Here is a 20,461-nt window from a genome sequence, read left to right on the forward strand (position 1 = left end):
TTATCAATCTCATCCCAAGAGTCGTCCCCCACGTCCCCCTGCTTCATTGGCTATATCCACACCAGTTGCCTTCATTGTGCTCAGCAGCTGGGTATCCAAGCAGTCCCTCATTAATAGACGCCTGATGTGTGTATACCATGTAATGGCTTGTATTGCTCTGTATGTGAATTACATTTTCGTTCCGTTTTGAACATTATGCTAATACCTCCCTCCTGGATCTCTAACTCCACTGAGAAGATTGTTTTGCTGAGTTTCACTTCCTGTAACTCATATCAATTTATTTCAAAATGCAAAGATTTTTACAAAGCCTGTGCTTTCAAAATACAAAATACAAACTTTGTGATGCTTTCTTCCCAATCTAATATCTCTCCTATTTGCCCTCTTCGTGGTCCCAGATGGTGGGTGGCCGCTTGGCATGAGTGGGTAATGGGGTGAGGGCTGGCCGGCCAGGCTATTTCCCTGAATACAAATCATATAAGAGCCCACAAAGGCTCTGAAGAAGTATCAAGATGAAGAAAACTCTACTACAACAACTCTCAGGTAGGATGTGATTTGGGGTTGGGAGAAATTCTCTGATCTGTTGCTTGGGACAGGACTAGACCTGCCACAGGCCTGCTTACCTGCTCCTGATGAGGGAAGACCCCAGGACCTGGGCTTTTGTGTGTCAAAGGAAGCAAATGCAGGAGCCACTGGGCTTGAGCTGTAGTCCCCTTGCAGAGTTCAACTCTCCTCACATGGAGTGTGCAAGAATGATGGGCATGTATTTCATTTATTCCATCAATTGTTCATCCACACCTTCTTTCAGCCAGGCCCTCTTGTGGGCATTGGGGATAATAGCAGTAAACAAAATAGACCTAGTAGCTGTCCTCTAGATTGAAGTGTGGAGGCGAGGGATAATGGATAATTAGAAAAGAATGAATCAATCAATCAATCAATCAATGTATGTCAGATTATAAGTGCCAGGAAGAAAAATTAACTATGTGAAACATTTAAGAGGTATGGCAGATATCACTGAAAATAGGAGTGTCAGGCCAGGCCTCTACAGCAAATTGCCAGGAGCAGAGACCTACAGAGAGGAAGAGAACTGAATATGACTATTAATCAAAGGAACTAAGGCTGGAACAGCTGGGGCCTGGGGAACTTTCTGACAGGATCAGTGGGGTGAGGCCCTACGCTCCTCTAAAGGTGGTAGGTGGGACTCGAATTCAAAGACAAAATGGGGCTCAGATTGGTGGTCAATTGTAAGAATTTGGGGTTTAGTTCCGAGAGAAATGTGATGTTTGAGGATTTTGAGTTGGAAAGTAACATGATCTGGCCTGTGCTTTAAAAGGATAACCCCCTTTCCGTGTAGAAAACAGACCACTCCAGGGTGGAGAAAGGCTAAGGGAAAGGCAAAGACTGGAAGAACAGTGAGGAAACTGACACAATAGTCCAGGCAAGAGATGGGATGACTTATAATGGGAGTGGAGGTGGAGAGAAGTGCTTGGATTCTGGCTGTAGCTTGACCCTGATGATGGGTATAGCTGTTCTAATTAAAAAAAAAAAAAAAGATGACAAAAACCCCATCACCTATTTCACCCATCCTCCTACCCACCTCTCCTCTGGTAATCAATTTGTTCTCTATAGTTGAGAGCCCGTTTCATGGTTTGTTTTCTTTTTTTTCCTTTGCTCATTTGTTTTGTTTCCTAAATTTCACTTATGAGTAAGATCATATGGTATTTGTCTTTCTATGACTTATTTTGCTCAGCATTATATTCTAAGCTTCATCTATGTTGTTGCAAATAGTAAGATTTCATTTTTTATGGCTGAGTAATATTCCATATATGTGTATGGAATATTCCATATAATATTCCATATATATACATATATATACATATATATATGTTAGAGAGGTTACAGGAAGAAAAGTGGTTAGGAGTATCAAATATGTATTATAAATGTGAGTTTTAAGTCCTGCTAAATCCCCTCCTGGAGTTATCTCTTTGCTAAATTTTGCAATCTTAGCGAAATGTCTGCATTATTATTCTGAATCAAAGTTTAAAGTTTGGGAAGGTTTTATCTGTCAAACCTTTGAAACAATTTAGCAAATAAAATCCACCTCAATAATCCATTAAAAGTTGTGCTAAGCATAACCTAAATTTAAGATTGACCATAGCCTTGCTTATTCCATCGTCCTCTAGAAATCTCCTTGACCACTTTTCAAAGCCCAGATCTACACAAAGGGTTGCTGGATAAGCTGTGCCAAGTGATCTTTGGCTGCTTGCCTTGATTTGATCGTTCCTGTTTATATCTGCTCTGTCCTGTCAGTTCCTTAAAGCTATTTTCCACCTTTCTGTCTCCCCAAAATAATTGAAAAGTTACCATGTTTCCTTTTTTGCTTAAGCAAACTCTCCTGATTAAGATCATATAAGTTCAGGATGCCTGGGTGGCTCAGCAGTTGGGCATCTGCCTTTGGCTCAGGGTGTGATCCTGAAGTCCCAGGATCGAGTCCCACATCAGGCTTCCTGCATGGGACCTGCTTCACCCTCTGCCTATGTCGTCTCTCTCTGTCTCTCTCTGTGTGTCTCTCATGAATAAATAAATAAAATCTTTTTTAAAAAAAGACCATATAGGGCAGCCCCGGTGGCGCAGCGGTTTAGCGCCGCCTACAGCCCAGGGAGTGATCCTGGAGACCCCGGAACCCCTCCCACGTCGGGCTCCCTGCATGGAGCCTGCTTATCCCTCTGCCTATGTCTCTCTCTCTCTCTGTCTCTATGAATAAATAAATAAAATCTTAAAAAAAAAAAAAAAGACCATGTAAATTCAGGACAGTGTCTATCTCTTATGGCATAGAGAAGAGACAAATGGTAGACAATAGCTCTGGGATGATTCAGACAGTCCTTAACCTTGTATATTTTGTTCTCATGTTATATAGTGCCCACTAGGAAGAGCTAATGCAAATACCTTCATGCTTGAGGCATGAGTCAGTGTCTAAGCAGAAAGCAGCTCAGTACAAAGCAATAGGGAGAGTGAGGGACTATGGCCAAATTAAAAAGTATGTGTCTAGCTAAAGGTTCATTCAAATATTTTTAGAATATTGAGCCAGCTAAATAGACCATATTTACAATTGCCATGATCTATGTTCAGTTTGTGAACTGTATGTTCAGTCTGTAATGTAAAGCTCACCTAAATGAAGTCTAACTATAAAGGAAAAGTTGGAATGTCTTCTTATCAAATTCCCACCATACATCCCAATTCTTGACTCCTTTAAGGCACAGTTCAAGTCTTACCTTTATCCAATTTGCTTTACACCTAACCTCTCTGGCACAGTTTGCGCTCAACCATTACTAATTAAACAATTGAAAGAATTCCAAGTTCTTATTCTTGGGTTACTAAAGCACTTAACCAAGTAAGTACAAAATAATATAGTCCCTAACCACAGATATTACTCTACTTCAATGTTTCTCAACCTTAAGTATTACATGAACCTTGTTTAAAAGAAAAAGTTCTCAGGATGCCTGGGTGGCTCAGCAGTTGAGCTTCTGCCTTCAGCTTAGGGTGTGATCCTGGGGTCAGGGGATCAAGTCCCACATCAGGCTCCTTGTGGGGAGCCTGCTTCTCCCTCTGCCTGTGTCTGTGCCTCTCTCTGTGTGTCTCTCGTGAATAAATAAAATATTTTAAAAAGAAAAAGGAAAAATTCTCAGCATCCAGAATCTCTGCAGGGGTTATGATACAGTCCAAGAGATAATCCCACCAAATCAGTTCTCCTCTGCTGCCATAAAAATAAATCTCACTTTTTAGAATAATGAAGATTATATTTTTTAGTCCCTTGCACTAGGTATTTGCAGGTAACCCACTGTACGATTTTTTTTCAGGTTGCTATAAAAAAATACCACAGACTAGGTGGCTTTAACAATAGAAATACATTTCCTCATAGTTTTAAGGACTAGAAATTCAAGATCAAGGTGTCAGCAGAGTTGGTTTTCTCTGAGGCTTCTCTCCTAAGTTTTCAGATAGCTACCTTCTTATTGCCTCTTCAAATGATCAACTTTTGTGCATGTGGTCCTGGTGTCCCTCTCTGTGTAAAAATTTCCTCTTAGGAGATCACTAGCCAGTTTGAATTCTAATGGCTCACACTAGTGGCCACATTTAAATTTAATCAAATCTTTAAATGCCCTATTTCCAAATACAATCACACTCTAAGGCATAGGTGGTAAGAACTTCAACATATGAATCAGGAGGATCCCAACTCAGCTCATTATATTCCACCCATTGGCCTCCCCAAATTCATATCCCTCTCACATGCAAAATGCATTCATTTCCATCCCAACACCCGCCCAAATCTTAACCCATTCCTGGATAAACACTAAGACCCAAATCTCATCTAAACAGCATCTAACTCAGGTGTAGGTAAGAGTGAAGGCGTGATTCATCATCAGGCAAAATTTCTCTCTAGCTGTGGGCTTGGGAAACCAGACACCTTATCTCTTTCCAAAATACAGTGGTGGGACAGGCTTAGGGAAGATATTCCCATTCTAAAAGGGAGAAATCGAGGAAATGGGTGATAGGTTCCAAGCAAGTTCAAATCCTACCAGGGAAAATTCTTTGCATTTTAAGGCCTGAGAGTAATTCTCAATAATCAGCCATCTCAGCAGTAGCTGGGGATAGAAATGGGGTTATACCAGCAAAAACATTGCCATATTGAATGAAAGGGACAGAAATGGGATAAAATAAAGGAAGGATATTGGACTTCTGGAATTCTTCAAGATGGAACAATAGAGCTATCTGGCTATGAGCATGTAACTATACATACAAGTTTGTCATTTATGACTTCTCCTTTCCACAGAACACTAGAACACAATTCAGCCAAGTTCTTTGCCACACTTTATGACAAGGATCACCTTTCCTCCAGTGTCTAATAACATGTTCTTCCTTTCACTAAAGGGATCTTAAATGTCCATATTTATACCAATAATCTTTTCAAGGCAATCTAGGGCTTATCTAATGTAAAAATCCTTCCAGCCTTTATCCATTATTCAGTTCCAAAGCCAGTTCCACATTTTTAGGTATGTATTACAATAGCAGCAGTATTTGCATAATACTAGGGCTGCTATAACAAAGTATCACAGACTATGTGGTTTAAAGAACAGAAATTTATTTTCTAACAATTCTGGAGACTAGAAGTCAGTCTAAGATCAACGCGCTGGCAGGGTTGGTTTTATCAAGGCCTCTTTCTTTGGCTTACATATGGTCACCATGTTGCTGCCTTTCCACATAGTTATCTCTCTGTGCGTATTTAGACCTGATGTCTCTATGTGTGTCCAAATTCTCTCTTCTTTGGAGACACCAGTCAGATTGGATTCTAATGGCCTCATTTTAATTTAGCCATGTCTTTAAGGGCTTTATTTCCAAATACAGTTTTACTCTGAGGTACTGAAAGTTAGGGCTTCAACATATGAATTTCCACATAGGTAAACACAAAGCCATAATACACACCAGTGGAATGTAAGCAGGTATCTTTTTTAAAACATAGTATCTTCCAGGAATCTTCCTTAAGAGGCAACTGGCAGCAGCTAATAAATGTATAAGGAATGATAGAATTAAAAATTTTGCTTTAGGGACACTTGGGTGGCTCAGCAGTTGAGCATCTGCCTTTGACTCAGCGTGATCCCAGCCTAGGATCGAGTCCCGCAAAGGCTTCCTGCATGGAGCCTGCTTGTTTCTGCCTATGTCTCTGCCTCTCTCTCTCTCTCTCTCTCTCATGAGTAAATAAATAAAATCTTTAGAAAAAATAAAAATAAACTTCCAACAGAGTACAAGGATTCCAGGCTCATTTCTTCCCATGGGTACACCTAGAAAACACCCACATCAGTGTAAATATCCCAGAAAATAACCTGAAGACTGGCATAACAGACTCTTCATAGCTAAATATAGAGAAGAGGCTACATTGAAGAGGGTAGGAAAGGTGGAGACATTGTCAGGAACTAGGATGACATATGAAACTGTCTGTGGGAGGGAGGGACCCCATAGATTCAAAGAAGGGAGAAGAGCAGATCCCCACACCAACACTTGAGACACAGGGGACACACAAATGAATCCCCATAACATTTGTCTATGAAAACCAGGGCCCTTAACTTCAAGAGTTGCTTACAATCAGTGAGGCCTAACACCTGAAACTTTAAAAATCAATGAACTCAGCTCTGGGAGAACTGAAGGGTGACAGGAAAGCATCTTTGTATAACAAACACCACTAAGATACAGCATAGAAGCAGCAGTTTGTTTTTTATTTATTTATTTATTTATTTATTTATTTATTTATTTATTTGTTTGTTTGTTTATTTATTTATTTATTTATGTCACAGGCAGAGAGAGAAGCAGGCTCCATGCACCGGGAGCCCGATGTGGGATTCGATCCCGGGTCTCCAGGATTGCACCCTGGGCCAAAGGCAGGCGCCAAACCGCTGCGCCACCCAGGGATCCCAGAAGCAGCAGTTTGAAAAATGCCTGGAGTATATGGGAAAGAGATTTATTTAGTAATCTCAGAACAATGCTGGAGGGCCAGAAAATGTTAGGAGACTTATCTAAGAATGGAAGAGCTGAAGAGCTGGTGGATGCCATTTCCTTCTTCTTGTCGACCCCATATCTCCAGCTAAATACATGGACAGCTGTGGGAACCAGTGACACTCAAAACATTCTCGACCTAGCTTGCTAAAAGAGTGCCCCACAACAGCGTTCCCTGTGGACCCACCCCTGATAGTTCTTCAAAGCAGCTAGAGATCCCCTCCCACAGCAGATTTGTGAAAACTGTGCTAACAACACACAGCAAACCCTGTATTCTCCAGCAGGCTTGCCCCATCCAACACACCCTCAGCAGGAGTCCACCCAATGTGGTGCCACAAGCATGACAATGTGCAAGAAGCCTGGACAAAGTCCAGCACAACTCCAAAATGACTCATGCCTGGGGGAAAGGGGATGATAACCATACACTTTGGAATTCACCGTGACTGTGGAATTCACAGTCTAGCAAATGCTAGCTTGTGTCTGACTCGACACAAGCTCAACAGCACAGGATTCAAACTCTGTCCATAATAGGCAAAGAGATCCATTGCAGATGATTGGACTGAAGGCAAACACAGCTCAGCCTCAACAGTAGGGTGCATGCAACACACATAGGAGACACGCCTGAAGCACCACGTTCTGATGAAGAGGGAACATTGCACTGCAGAGCACCACAGGACTTCCTCTTCACAAGGCCACTACTTTCAAGAGCAGGAGATGTAGCTGACTTTCCTAATACACAGAAATAGACACAGAGAGTTAGACAAGATGAAGAGACAGAGGGATATGTCTGAAATGAAAGACCAAAGCAAAATCACAGCAAGAAGCTAAATCAAATGGAGATAAATAATAAGCCTGATAGAGTCATAAGTATACTCACAGGACCTGAGAAAAAAGTGGAGGATCTCAGTGAGAGACTCGACAAAGAGATAGAAAACATAAAAAGAACCAATCAGAAATGAAGAACTCAGTAACTGAAATTAAAAATATATGAGATGGAACAAAGAATAAAGGAAGCAGAAAAAAATTAGCAAGCTGGAGGATAGAGTAATGGAAAGCAAACTAGGAGAAAAGAGAATAATTAAAAATTAAAATAAATTAATAGAACTCATGTAATAACATTTGCATTATAGGGCTCCCAGAAGGAAAAGAGAGAGAAAGGGGAGCAGATAATTTATTTAAAGATATAATAGCTGCAAACTTCCCAAATTTGGGGAAGGAAACAGAAATCCAGGTCTAAGACAAGAAGAGGCTCCAACACCAAGAAACATAGTAACTAAAATGGCAAAAAGTAGTGATAAAGAGAGAACTTTAAAAGCAACAAAAGAAAACAGTTACATACAAGGAAAACCCATAAATTATCAGCTGATTTTTCAGCAGAAACTTTGCAGGTGAAAAGAGTGGCATAATATATTCAATGTGCTGAAAGGAGAAACCAAGAATACTCTATCCAGCAAGGCTATCATTCAGAATAGAAGGAGACATAAAGAGTTTCCCAGATTAAAAAATAAATAAATAAAAAGCTAAAGGAGTTTATCACCATTAAGCCAGTCTGGAATAAATGTTAAAGGGGATTCTCTGAGTGGAAAGGAAAAACCATAAGCAAGAGTAAGGAAAGTAGAAAGCACAAAGGCAGTAAAATTAAGTATATCTAAGAAAGAAATTAAGGGATTCACAAAATAAAAGGATATAAAGTGTGACACCATATACCTAAAATGTGGGAAGGGGGAGGAGTAAAGAATGGGTTCAAATTTAGCGACTATCGGGATCCCTGGGTGGCGCAGCGGTTTGGTGCCTGCCTTTGGCCTAGGGCGCGATCCTGGAGACCTGGGATCGAATCCCACATCGGGCTCCCGGTGCATATAGCCTGCTTCTCCCTCTGCCTGTGTCTCTGCCTCTCTCTCTCTCTCTCTCTCTCTCTCTGTGACTATCATAAATCATAATGAAATCATAAATAAAAATTAAAAAAAATTAAAAAAAAATTTAGCGACTATCAACATGATATAGACTGCTATATGCAGAAGATGTTACATACAAACCTAATGGTAACTGCAAATCAAAAAGTGGTAACAGATATGCAAAAATTAAAGTGAAAGGAATCCAAATATATCACTAAAGAAAGCCAGCAAATCATGAGAGGTAAGAGCAAGAGAAGAAAGGAACAGAGAAGAACTACAAAAACAAATATATGGCAGTAAGTACATACATATCAATAATTATTTTGAATGTAATTGGACTAACCCAATCAAAGGAAATCAGGTGATGGAATGGATTAAAAAAACACACACACAAAAGAAAACAAAAACAAAAACAAAAACAAGGCAGCCTGGTTGGCTCAGCGGTTTAGCGCCGCCTTCAGCCCAGGGCGTGATCCTGGAGACCGGGGATTGAGTCCCATGTTGGGCTCCCTGCATGGAGCCTGCTTCTCCCTCTGCCTGTCTCTGCTTCTGTTTCTCGGTGTTTCTCATGAATAAAAAAACAAAACAAAACAAAACAAAACAAAAACAAAACAACAACAACAAAAAAACAGGACCCATCTATATGCTGACTACAAAAGACTCGTTTCAGATCTAGAGACACACACAGACCAAAACTGAAGGGAAGGAAAAGCATTTATCATGCAAATGTAAGTGATAGGAACCCAAAGTAACAATACTTACATTGCTCAAAGTAGACTTTAAAACAACGACTGCGGGATCCCTGGGTGGCGCAGCGGTTTGGCGCCTGCCTTTGGCCCAGGGCGCGGTCCTGGAGACCTGGGATCGAATCCCACGTCGGGCTCCCGGTGCATGGAGCCTGCTTCTCCCTCTGCCTGTGTCTCTGCCTCTCTCTCTCTCACTGTGTGCCTATCATAAATAAATAAAAGTTTAAAAAAATTAAAAAAAAAAAAAAAAAAAAAAAAAAAAATAAAACAACGACTGCAACAAGAGACAAAGGACACTATATAATCATAAAGGGAACAATCCAACAAGAAGATGTAATTGTAGCTATTTGTACACCCAACATGGGAGCATTCAAATACATAACGCAGCTATTAAAAGCATAAAGGAGGGAATCCCTGGGTGGCTCAGCAGTTTAGCGCCTGCCTTCCTCACAGGGCATGATCCTGGAGACCCGGGATCGAGTCCCACATCAGGCTCCCTGCATGGAGCCTGCTTCTCCCTCTGCCTGTGTCTCTGCCTCTCTCTCTCTCTCTGTCTCTCATGAATAAATAAAACCTTAAAATAAAATAAAATAAAATAAAAGCATAAAGGAAATAATTGATACTAATACAATAATAGTAGGGGGCTGTAACACCCCACTTACATCAACGGACAGAACATCCAAATAGAAAATCAATTAGAAAACAATGGCTTTGAATAATACATTGGATCAGATGTACCTAACGGATATATTCAGAATATTCCATGCTAAAAAAAGCAAAACACACATTCTTTTCAAGCATACATGGAACATTCCCATGTTAAGTCACAAAAGAAGTCTCAACAAATTCAAGAAGGTTGAAGTTATACTATATATCCTTTCTGACCACAACACTATACTAGAAATCAGCCACAAGAAAAAATCTGGAAAGACCAAAAATATATGGAGGCTAAATAACATGCTGCTAGAGAATGAGTAGGTCAGCCAAGAAATAGAAGAGGAAATAAAAAAATACGTGGAGACAAAATGAAAACACAATGGTCCAAAATCTTTGGGATGCAATAAAAGCTATTCTCAGATGGGAGTTTATAGCAAAACAGGCCTACATCAAAAAAGCAAGAAAAACTCTCAAACAACCTTACCTTTACACCTAAAAGAACTAGGAAAAGATGAGCAAGCAAAAACCAAAACCAGTAGCAAGAAGGAAATAATAAAGATTAGAACAGAAATAAACAAAATACGAACAAAATAAATGATAGAACAGATCAATGAACCGGGAGCTAAAATTGTAGTAGTGCTGACGTGAGTAGGGCTAAGAGTGAAAGGTCAAGAAAAAAAAAAACTCTTGAGCCATTTTCAGTGCAAAAAGGTGCTTTTTCTCAGTTTTCCTGTCCAGTTCCCCAGGACTACAGTAGTAGTACAAAGACAGGACCCATGGGCAAGAAGAGTTTGTAAGAAGTGATTGATTAAATACTTCCTAGTTAGTAGGGGCTAAGGAAAATTCGAGTCTCTAAGGAATTTGCAAGTAAAGCTTTCAGGACCATGAGGGAGGGGCTAACTGCTGCTAAGATAAGGTTATTTACTACCGCCTAGTAAGACATTAGTCTGGAGGCCCTTCAGATGTATATCAGAAGGCCATATACTCAGGAGGTAATTGCTAACATGTATCTTGGGAAGTATTTAGAGGCTATCAGGGAAAGTAACACTAATGAGAGCAAAGCAAGAGTGGTAAAGAAAGTCCTGGAGAGAACTGCAGGACTGTTACCATCTTTATGCCTCCAGAATTCTCCCTGGAGACCAGGAGCTGCAGCAAAGTCTGGCCTTTGTTTCCGTTTTTTCCCCCCTTCTGTCACTTTCACCTTGTAAGTAGGGGGAGCACCTGTAAAAAGTAATTTTCTGGACTCAGGGTCAAACAGGACCTTTTTGGGGCTGGAAATGACAAGAGGATCATTTGGGTCACTGTAGTCATGGAAATGCTACACACATTTGATTCTGCCAAGTTTGCAAAACAAGACTTGGGCCTTACCTTACAGGTTTTCATTCACTGTGAGGACATAGCGCCAAGCAATAGATATTCAAGTAAGGAGAAGGGCCCTGTACAGATTGCTGGTTGTAGAGGTCTTTGCCTCTTCTTTACCCTCTTTCTCCTCCCTAGGGGACTCAATACCGGTCAGTGGACAGATTTTGACAGATAAGAATAAAAATTCAGAGTTCCTTTAAGCAAATAAGAGAACCCACAATACTAGATTCCCTCTCTCCTTTCTACATAAAATATTTAAGAAAGGCTTAGATTTCAGTTAAGGTACAGTTTTTTTGTTTTAAATCTGTTTCTACTTCTTGATTTTTTTGTTCCTATTATCTTAATCTAATGTGTATTGTTACCGAAAAAATGTCAGTGATGTCACTGTGAGCCCTTTTCATAGGTGGCTACTTTCTTTTCCAGGTTGTCCCAAAAGACTTCTTCATAACTTGGGTCTGCCTCTACCAGAATGATAAGGCTGGGAAAAGCCCTTAGGTTCCAGAAGTGTAATGCTAGAGTCTTGGTACCTTGTTATGCATGGCATCAAATAATGCCCAGGAAGAGTCCGGCGCCTGCCTTTGGCCCAGGGCACGATCCTGGAGACCCGGGATCGAATCCAGCGTCGGGGTCCCGGTGCATGGAGCCTGCTTCTCCCTCTGCCTGTGTCTCTGCCTCTCTCTCTCTCTCTCTCTCTCTCTGTGTGTGACTATCATAAATAAATAAAAATTTAAAAAAAAAAGAGTCCGTGGGGTTTTGTATTCATCAAAGTGCTAGTGTACCTTCTCAAGGCTCCTAGGAGGTACTAACCCCAAAAGTTAAGGACATTTGTATTGGTCCGTTAATATTTTAGCAACATGATGCCAGGAATTGGACCCATAATATCAGGTCCAATTCAGGTCAGGGAAGATAGTGACAGTTGTGAGTGAAGTGGTGACACACACTGCAGGCCTCTGTTGTGGTTTTCATTTTGTGTTACCATTGGTTTCTGGGTACTTCACTCTTCTAGGTTAAGACATATAAACAAGGCATGGACCGCTAACTCGTTGGTTGCAAGCAGAGGTCTCCTACCCTGCTCACCTATAGGAATCTTTTCCTCATGCCTTTAGCCTAGAGCCTCTCTTAGGGAAATGACAATAACTTCACAGTCCAATCTGATCCAGTCCACCCTCCTCAGCTTTGAGTCATAGAGGACCCTTTCACATATTAATAGTCAAGTAAGACTTTCATAATTAGTGGTCTAAACATCTTGTTAGGGATCCCTGGGTGGCGCAGAGGTTTGGTGCCTGCCTTTGGCCCAGGGCGTGATCCTGGAGACCCAGGATCGAATCCCACATCGGGCTCCCGGTGCATGGAGCCTGCTTCTCTCTCTGTCTGTGTCTCTGCCTGCCTCTCTCTCTCTCTCTGTGACTATCATAAATAAATAAAAAATTTTTTAAAAATTAAAAAAAAATAAACATCTTGTTAGACCATATGGCCTGGATCATGCTTCTCTGGGGAGATCATTGGATTATTATGGCAGCTTTTGAGTTGGACACCAGAGGCAAAACATGACATAGGCAATATGGAAAGCACATAGTAGCAAGAGAAATTTCCAGCAAGTGGTGCTTCTTTCCCAGATGGTGTTACCCACCTAACTCAGATGGTTAATAGGCAAGTTGCAGGTAAATGATATTGCTCTTGGTTAATTGCAAGGGCAATCATGCAATCCTGCTGATTACACAAATTGTTTTGCATGCATCTTAACTTACAAATAACCAATGAACTCAGCCTTTGTTGTTCTTATGATTTTAAGACACCGTTTCACTGCAACCATCAGGAAACTAAAAAAAAAAAAATAGTTTTATTACTTAAAAGACATGGAAATTACGCAGAATACTTGATGTTACACAGCAAGATTACAGATGGAGAGAGAGAGAAAAAAAAACAGACAATGCACATGGTCTGCTAGTACTTCTTTTATTAGGGTAAATAATGGTGGTTTAGAGTTCCAGGGGACTACTCCTTACTGGTAAATTTAAAACATAAGAGCGGGGAAAAGCAGAGAGAAGAAAAAAGACAAGTGTCCCAAATGGCCAGTTATTGAAATCAACCAAGATTTATAAATTGATGGAGCTTCAATGAGGGGAACGTGACCTGTTTGGCTACCCTTGTGGCAGCAATGTGTTTGAGATAGCCATCTTTGAAATAGATGTTGCTTCTTCGAGGTGGAAGTCCTGGCAATCAAAGCTTAAGTCAGGTGCTTGCATTACCAAACAAAGAAAAAGGAAACCACAACTGTCCCAGCTTACCTACACTAACAAAAATGCAATCACTTCTGTGGAACATAGTTCTTCATCTGTAGAGGTTTTAAACTCTACTTTTGTGTAATGAAAATGTGCCTCCTTTTTACTTCCACATGACAGCATTTATTCATTTATTTTTAAATTTAAGTTCAATTAGCAAGCATTAGTTTCAGATGTAGTGTTCAATAATTTATCAGTTGTGTGTAACACCCTCTGCTCATCACATCATGTGCCCTCCTTAATGGCCATCACCCAGTTACATCCACCCACCCATGTCCCCTCCGGAAACCATCAGGTTGTTTCCTAGAACTGTCTTTCATTGCTCTTCTCCCTCTTTGATGACTTTCCTTTTAGTGTTCCCTCCCTTCCCCTATGATTCTCTGTGCTGTTTCTTATATTCGCATGTGAGTAAAACCATGTAATTCTTTCTCTGATTGACTTACTTTGCTTAGCATAATATCCTCCAGTTCCATGTCGATGTAAATAGTAAGTACTCATTCTTCCTGATAGCTGAGTACATTCCATTAGATGATAGATAGATAGATAGATAGATAGATAGATAGATAGATAGATAGATGATAGATATCCATGGACCTGTCAATGGATATCTCAGCTCTTTCCACACAGTCTGGCTATTGTAGACCATACTGCTATGAACAACGAGGTGAAGGTGCCCCTTCTGATCACTACTTTTTTATTGTTGGGGTAAATATCTACTTGTGCAATTGCTGGGTCCTAGGGTAGTTATATTTTTAACTTCTTGAGGAACCTCCATGCTGTTTTCAAGAGTAGCTGTACCAGTTTGCATTCCCACCAACAGTGTAACAGTGTTCCCCTTTCTCTGCATCCTTGCCAATATTTGTTTCCTCTCTTGTTCACTTTATCCATTCTGACTGCTATGAGGTGGTAACTTGTTGTGGTTTTGATGTGTTTTTCCCTGACGACAAGTGATGTGGAGCATTTCTTCTTTTGCCTCTTGGCCACTTGTATGTCTTCTTTGGAGAAATGTCTGTTCATGTCTTCTGCCCATTTCTTGACTTGATTATATGTTTGTGGGATATTGAGTTTCATAAGTTCTTTACAGATCTTGGATACCAGCTCTTTATCTAATATGCCATTTGTATAGATCTTCTCCCATTCCGTAGGTTGCCTTTTAGTTTTGTGCACTATTTCCTCTGCTGTGCAGAAGCTTTTTATCTTGGTGAAGTCCCAGCAGTTCATTTTGCTGGTATTTCTCTTCCCTTTGGAAATGTATCTAGCAAGAAGTTGCTGTGGCTGAGGTCGAAGAGGTTGTCGCCTGTGTTCTCTCTAGGATATTGAGGAGTTCCTGTCTCACATTTATGTCTTTCATCCATTTTGAGTTTATCTTTGTGTATGGTGTAAGAAAATGGTCCAATTTCATTCTTCTACATGTGACTGTCCAATTTTCCCAACATGATTTATTGAAGAGACTGTCTTTTTTCCATTGGATATTCTTGCCTGCCTTGTCAAAGATTAGTTGACCATAGACTTGAGGGTCCATGTCTGGGTTCTCTATTCTGTTCCATTGATCTGTGTGTCTGTTTTTGTGCTAGGACCACACTGTCTCGATGATCACAGCTTTGCAATATAGCTTGAAGTCTGGTATTATGATGTCCTCAGCTTTGGTTTTCATTTTCAACATTCCTCTGGCTATCTGGGGCATTTACTGGATCCATACAAATTTTAGGATTATTTGTTCCAGCTCTGTGAAAAAAGTCCATGCTATTTTGATAGGGGTTGCATTGAATGTGTGGATTGCTCTTGGTAGCATAGACCTTTTCATAATGTTTATCCTTCCCAACCAGAAGCATGGAATATTTTTCCATTTCTATGTATTTCCTCAATTTCTTTCATAAGTATTCTATAGTTTTTAGAGTATAGATCCTTTACCTCTTTGGTTAGGTTTATTCCTAGGTATCTTACGATTTTGGGTACAACTGTAATAGGGATCGATTCCTTAATTTCTCTTTCTTCTGTCTGTTAGTGTATAGAAATGCAACTGATTTCTGTGCATTGATTTTATATCCTACCACATTGCTGAATTGCTGTATGAGTTCTAGCAATTTTGGAGTGGAGTCTTTTGGGTTTTCCACATACAGTATCATGTTATCTGTGAAGAGTGAGAGTTTGACTTCTTCTTTGCCAACTGAATGCCTATTGTTTCTTTTTGTTGTCTGATTTTTTTTTTTTCTTGGCTAGAACTTCTAGTACTATGCTGAACAACAGCAGTGAGAGTGGGCATCTTGTCTTATTCCTGAACTTAAGGGAAAAGCTCTCAGTGTTTCTCCATTTCCCCACTCCAATGCTTGGGAATGCTATCAGCTCAGGCAACCCTGACGTTTCTGTGCCTCAGGAAATATTAAGAGCCCACTGCCCCACCTGCGATTCTGCCCTCTTCACCACTGAGCACCTTTCAGACAGGGAAGTCTCCCAGGAGCAGATTTCTAAAGATCCTAATTCTGAGCTCCAGGGCTAAATCACTTTCCCAGGGCCAGCTTACAAAGTCTCCCTCCTCCCTGTTTCTCTTCTCCGCATTCCTACCCTGCAAAAAGGGGTCACTTTTCTATTTGTAGAGCTCCAGCTGTTCTTTCCTTACATCTCAGGTTGAATTCATAGATGGTCAGGATGGTTTGATCATTATCTAGCTAAATAAGGGAACCAGATGAAATAGGACACCCTACATTTCTACCATCTTGCCTCCTACCTCTGCATCCCAATGGGAATGAAATAAATCTGGGACGATGTTTGTTTCCTTTTACTGCAGAAATGTGGCCAGTTCCCTCTTAAAACCTCTGCCCCAGCCTACACAAAAACATCCTATGCTAGCATATTAAAATACCCTATGCCTCCAATGTCCATATATTTCTTTTTTTTTTAATTTTTATTTATTTATGATAGTTACAGAGAGAGAGAGAGAGAGGCAGAGACACAGGCAGAGGGAGAAGCAGGCTCCATGCACCGGGAGCCCGATGTGGGATTCGATCCCGGGTCTCCAGGATCGCGCCTTGGGCCAAAGGCAGGCGCCAAACTGCTGCACCACCCAGGGATCCCAATGTCCATATATTTCTGAGACCAAATTGCAAGTGATCCTGTGGCCCAACCTATTGCACAGGCCTAAGGACTCAGCCAGAATCCCAGGTTTAAAGGACAGAATATTGCTCTGAGACACAGGATCTGAATGGCCTCAAAGATGAACCTAATTTGGAAAAAGAACCAATGGACGGACATGGATACAGAGGGCCAGAGTTCTTTAATAGAGACGAGAATCAGATAATTTGAAAATCAAGTGACTAGGACAACTTTCTAGTGAGCTAGCCATATAAGAAATAAACACCTAAGAGCTTGGCCAAAGGGAACCTCCATTGGCTACACCTGGGAGCCCTGTCAGCAAGAGGCCTGAATTCTTCCTGCAGAAAGAGAGAAAACTTCTGGCCTGGGATATTTCTCCTGCCCTTCCCATCAGTGAATACAGGTAGCACTGGCTCAAGAGTATCAGGGGTACTTGGGGAGGGGAGATGATCTCAAGTGTTTCTAATCTGGGCCTCAGTGCAGTATTCCATGAAGGCGCTCTTTTTGTGCTGGCCATGTCAGGAAGTGTTCTGGGCATGGGTGAACTATCATCTCCTCATAATGAAGGCACATCAATCAGATAGAGGAGGGAGATAAGCTGGCTACCTATCACCATTTGCTTACACCAGCCAATCAACAACTAAGTAGGTGTTGTATGTGTATCTCTTGTCTGTGTTCATTATATGTGTAGTGTGTGGTGTGGTGTATATGTATGTGTGTAGCCGGTGTTCTTTGAGTGTGATGTAAGTCTGACAGGTGTCTCTTCCTTGGGTGGTTTATGTGTGGTATGTGTGTGTTGAATATGTGGGTGTGAATGTGTGGTAGGGGTTTGGTGTGTTTCATGTTTTGTATGTGTGTGATGGAGATGTATTTTGTATGGTGTATGTTTGGTATTTGTGTGGGGGTATGTGTGGTGTCTATGTATGATATGTGAGCAGTGTGTTTGTGGTGTGTGTGTTGTATGTTATTTGTGTGCTATGTGCATGGTACCTATGTGGTATATTTTTTGTGTGGTATATGTGTTTCATATTTGTAGCATATGTACGGTGTGTGTGGTGTACTGTGCTACGTGTATGGTGAGTATGTTGTGTATGTTTTTCTACGGTATAAGTGCTGTGACTTTCTGGTATAAGTGGCGTGTGTTCTATGTGATCTGTGCATATGTAATATACGCATGTGATTTATTTTGCATATGTGGTGTGTATGTTGTGTAAAATATTTTTGTGCATGTTGGTTTTTGTGTGGTGTATGTGTTTGGCATATGTGGTGTATGCGATAAATATGTTGTATTACTGTGGTAAATGTGGGTTTATGTGAGTGTGTATGGGTAGTATAGGTGTGGTGTGTGGATGGTGTATGTAGGGTGTGCAGGTTTTCTATGTGTGGTGATTTTTGTTACAAGTGTGGTGGTGTGTGTGAGGTATTGGTGTTGGGTCTGCAGTGTATGTGTTGGGTGTGGGGTGTATGTGTAGTTTATGCTGTTTGCGTGTGAGGAAGTATCTCAGTGTCTCCTGTTTCTGTGGCGTATGTGTGCTGAGCATCTGCATGTGGCGGAGGCAGTGTGAGGGCGGCAGGTGTGTGTGGCTAGTCATCGTCCTTCTTACGACAGTTCCCCAGGCAGCAAGTGTTCAGGGACCCAAGGGCCTTCGTTCTGGGACATTACACATCATTTATGCTTGCTTAGCACAGAAACAAAGTGAGAACTCGTCCCAATCTTTGGGTGCTGGCTGGCAGTGTGGGTGGGAGCCCGTCACCCCTGAATATGAGCAAACACCCAGTTAGAAGCACTGAAGGATTCCGGAAACACCTACTAAGAGGATCAACGTTGTACATTTCAAAGGTGAACTAGAAAAATCCTGAGAAGAAGAGAACTAATTGTGTTGCCCCTTGCCCCAGGAATGAGGCCATCTCCCCCTCCCAAAACCTACAGTTTAGCCTACACAGAAACATTCTCTGCCGAGTGCCATCCAACACCTGAAGATTCCCAATGTCCAAATTGTTCTGAAAATTTTGTCTCCAAATTTTGAGGGGCCTTGCAGCACAATATATCGTACAGTCCTCAGAGCTCTGCCTGAGTCCCCACTTTAAAGCAGAGGTTACTGCTCTGAGACACTGGCTCGGGATGGCCCCTCAGGCTAATCTAGCTTCAGATAAAAGGGTAGGGGCATCGGGCTGGCGCAGAGGGCTACGCAGCCAGCTCTTGGTTGGAGTAGAGGTCATGATCCCATGGCCATAGGATGGATCGAGCCCCCCCCCCCCCCCCAAATCAGGCCTCATGTTCAGCAGGTATTCCCAGGGTGACCCAAGCAGGAGTCCCCAAGTACTGCTCTTTAGGCATCCCAGACATCGAGGCCCAGGATTTCCACCCCAGCCAAGCTCCTGTGAGGTTTCCACTGAACTCTCTGAGGATCTGGTCACAGATCTGGTAGGATTTGGCCCACATCTCAGGAGATTTGGCCCCATCCAAGGTGGGGCCTTAAATCTTGGGAGCTTTGTCTGCATTCCTCTAGAGGTTTGGTTGGAGGATTTCTGAGACCTGCCCCAAGAGGACATGAGATCAGACGGAAGGAGGTGGCACCACATTCTCTCCTGAGGGTCCCACCACCGACACAGGCAGCCTTAACAGGATGAAAGCCTGAGCGAGGTCCTGGGAGTCTACATGGGTGCATCCGTCCTGCTCCAGGCCACAGCACGTCAGTGATCTTCTCCTGCCCTCCAGAGTCGATCACCAGCAGTGTCATGTGAACGAATCCACAAGGCCCATTCTTCCTGAATACAGGGCTACCCCGTTACCCCTACTCCCCCCGGGAGTCTGACACAGGGCATTCCTTATGAGACACCTTGTGTCCTGCTGCAGGTTGAGTTCGGGAGCATTTCTGAAAGTGGACGTGCTGGATGGTGTGCCAAAGGTGGCATGTGCCACCCCTACCTAATGCGGAGCACAAATGAGGCTCCCCTAGGGAGTGCCAGCTAAATCCGAGGGCCCGGAAATGGTAGCCACTGACGACGGGTATTTTAGGCCATTGGCCTTGGTGACTGGGACTGAGTTCTCACCAGCCTGGGAGAAGATACCCCAAGAGTTGGGCAGAGGTAACAGGAGGCTTCGAGAAGATCTCACCAGATTTGGAACGAGATTGCTCGAGACTTGGAGGAAAGCTCATGAGATTTGGACAGAGACCAGGGGAGTCTTCAGGAAATCTCCGAGGGGGATCCCTGGGTGGCTCAGGGGTTCGGCACCTGCCTTTGGCCCAGGGCGTGGTCCTGTAGTCTCGGGATCGAGTCCCACCTCGGGCTCCCTGCATGGAGCCTGCCTCTCTCTCTCTCTCTGTGTCTATCATGAATAAATAAAATCTTAAAAAAAAAAAACAAAACTCAGAAGATTTGGACTGAGATCTTGAGAAGATCTCCGGGGATCTGGACTGAGATTGCGATCCTGGGTGGCCCGCCTCTTAGGTACTGGCAGGAAGGGATCCAGGGGGGCCTTCCTCCCCAGTTCACTGCAACCAATGGATCCCAACGAAAGAATGGCGTCTGCGGCATCAGCAGCAAGCCAGGGGTTGCCGGCTTCCCGCACGGGATGCTGGAGTGCTAGGGAGGTCCCAGCTCTGCTGAGGTCCCTGGATGCTTCTCCCCAGCTCTCCTGGGAGGCCAGTCTCCAGCGGGTGCGATGTGGCCTCACTTCTCAGGGGACTTGGGCCCAGTTCCCGCGAGGCGGCCCTGGGGTGGCCTGTGGCTGTCGGCTGGCTCTGGGGCACCAGGCCTCCCCCTGCCCCGCCCGCCCTCCGCAGCTCTCCCCTGATGCTTGCTGGGGAGCAGGGCCTCGGGGCGCTTCGGGCCTGCACTCAGCGCTCCCTGGTGACGCCCCCTTCCCGGGGGAGGGCAGGGGGGG

This window comes from Canis lupus, chromosome 18 (genome assembly GCF_011100685.1).
Source record: "Canis lupus familiaris isolate Mischka breed German Shepherd chromosome 18, alternate assembly UU_Cfam_GSD_1.0, whole genome shotgun sequence".
Lineage (NCBI taxonomy): Eukaryota > Metazoa > Chordata > Mammalia > Carnivora > Canidae > Canis > Canis lupus.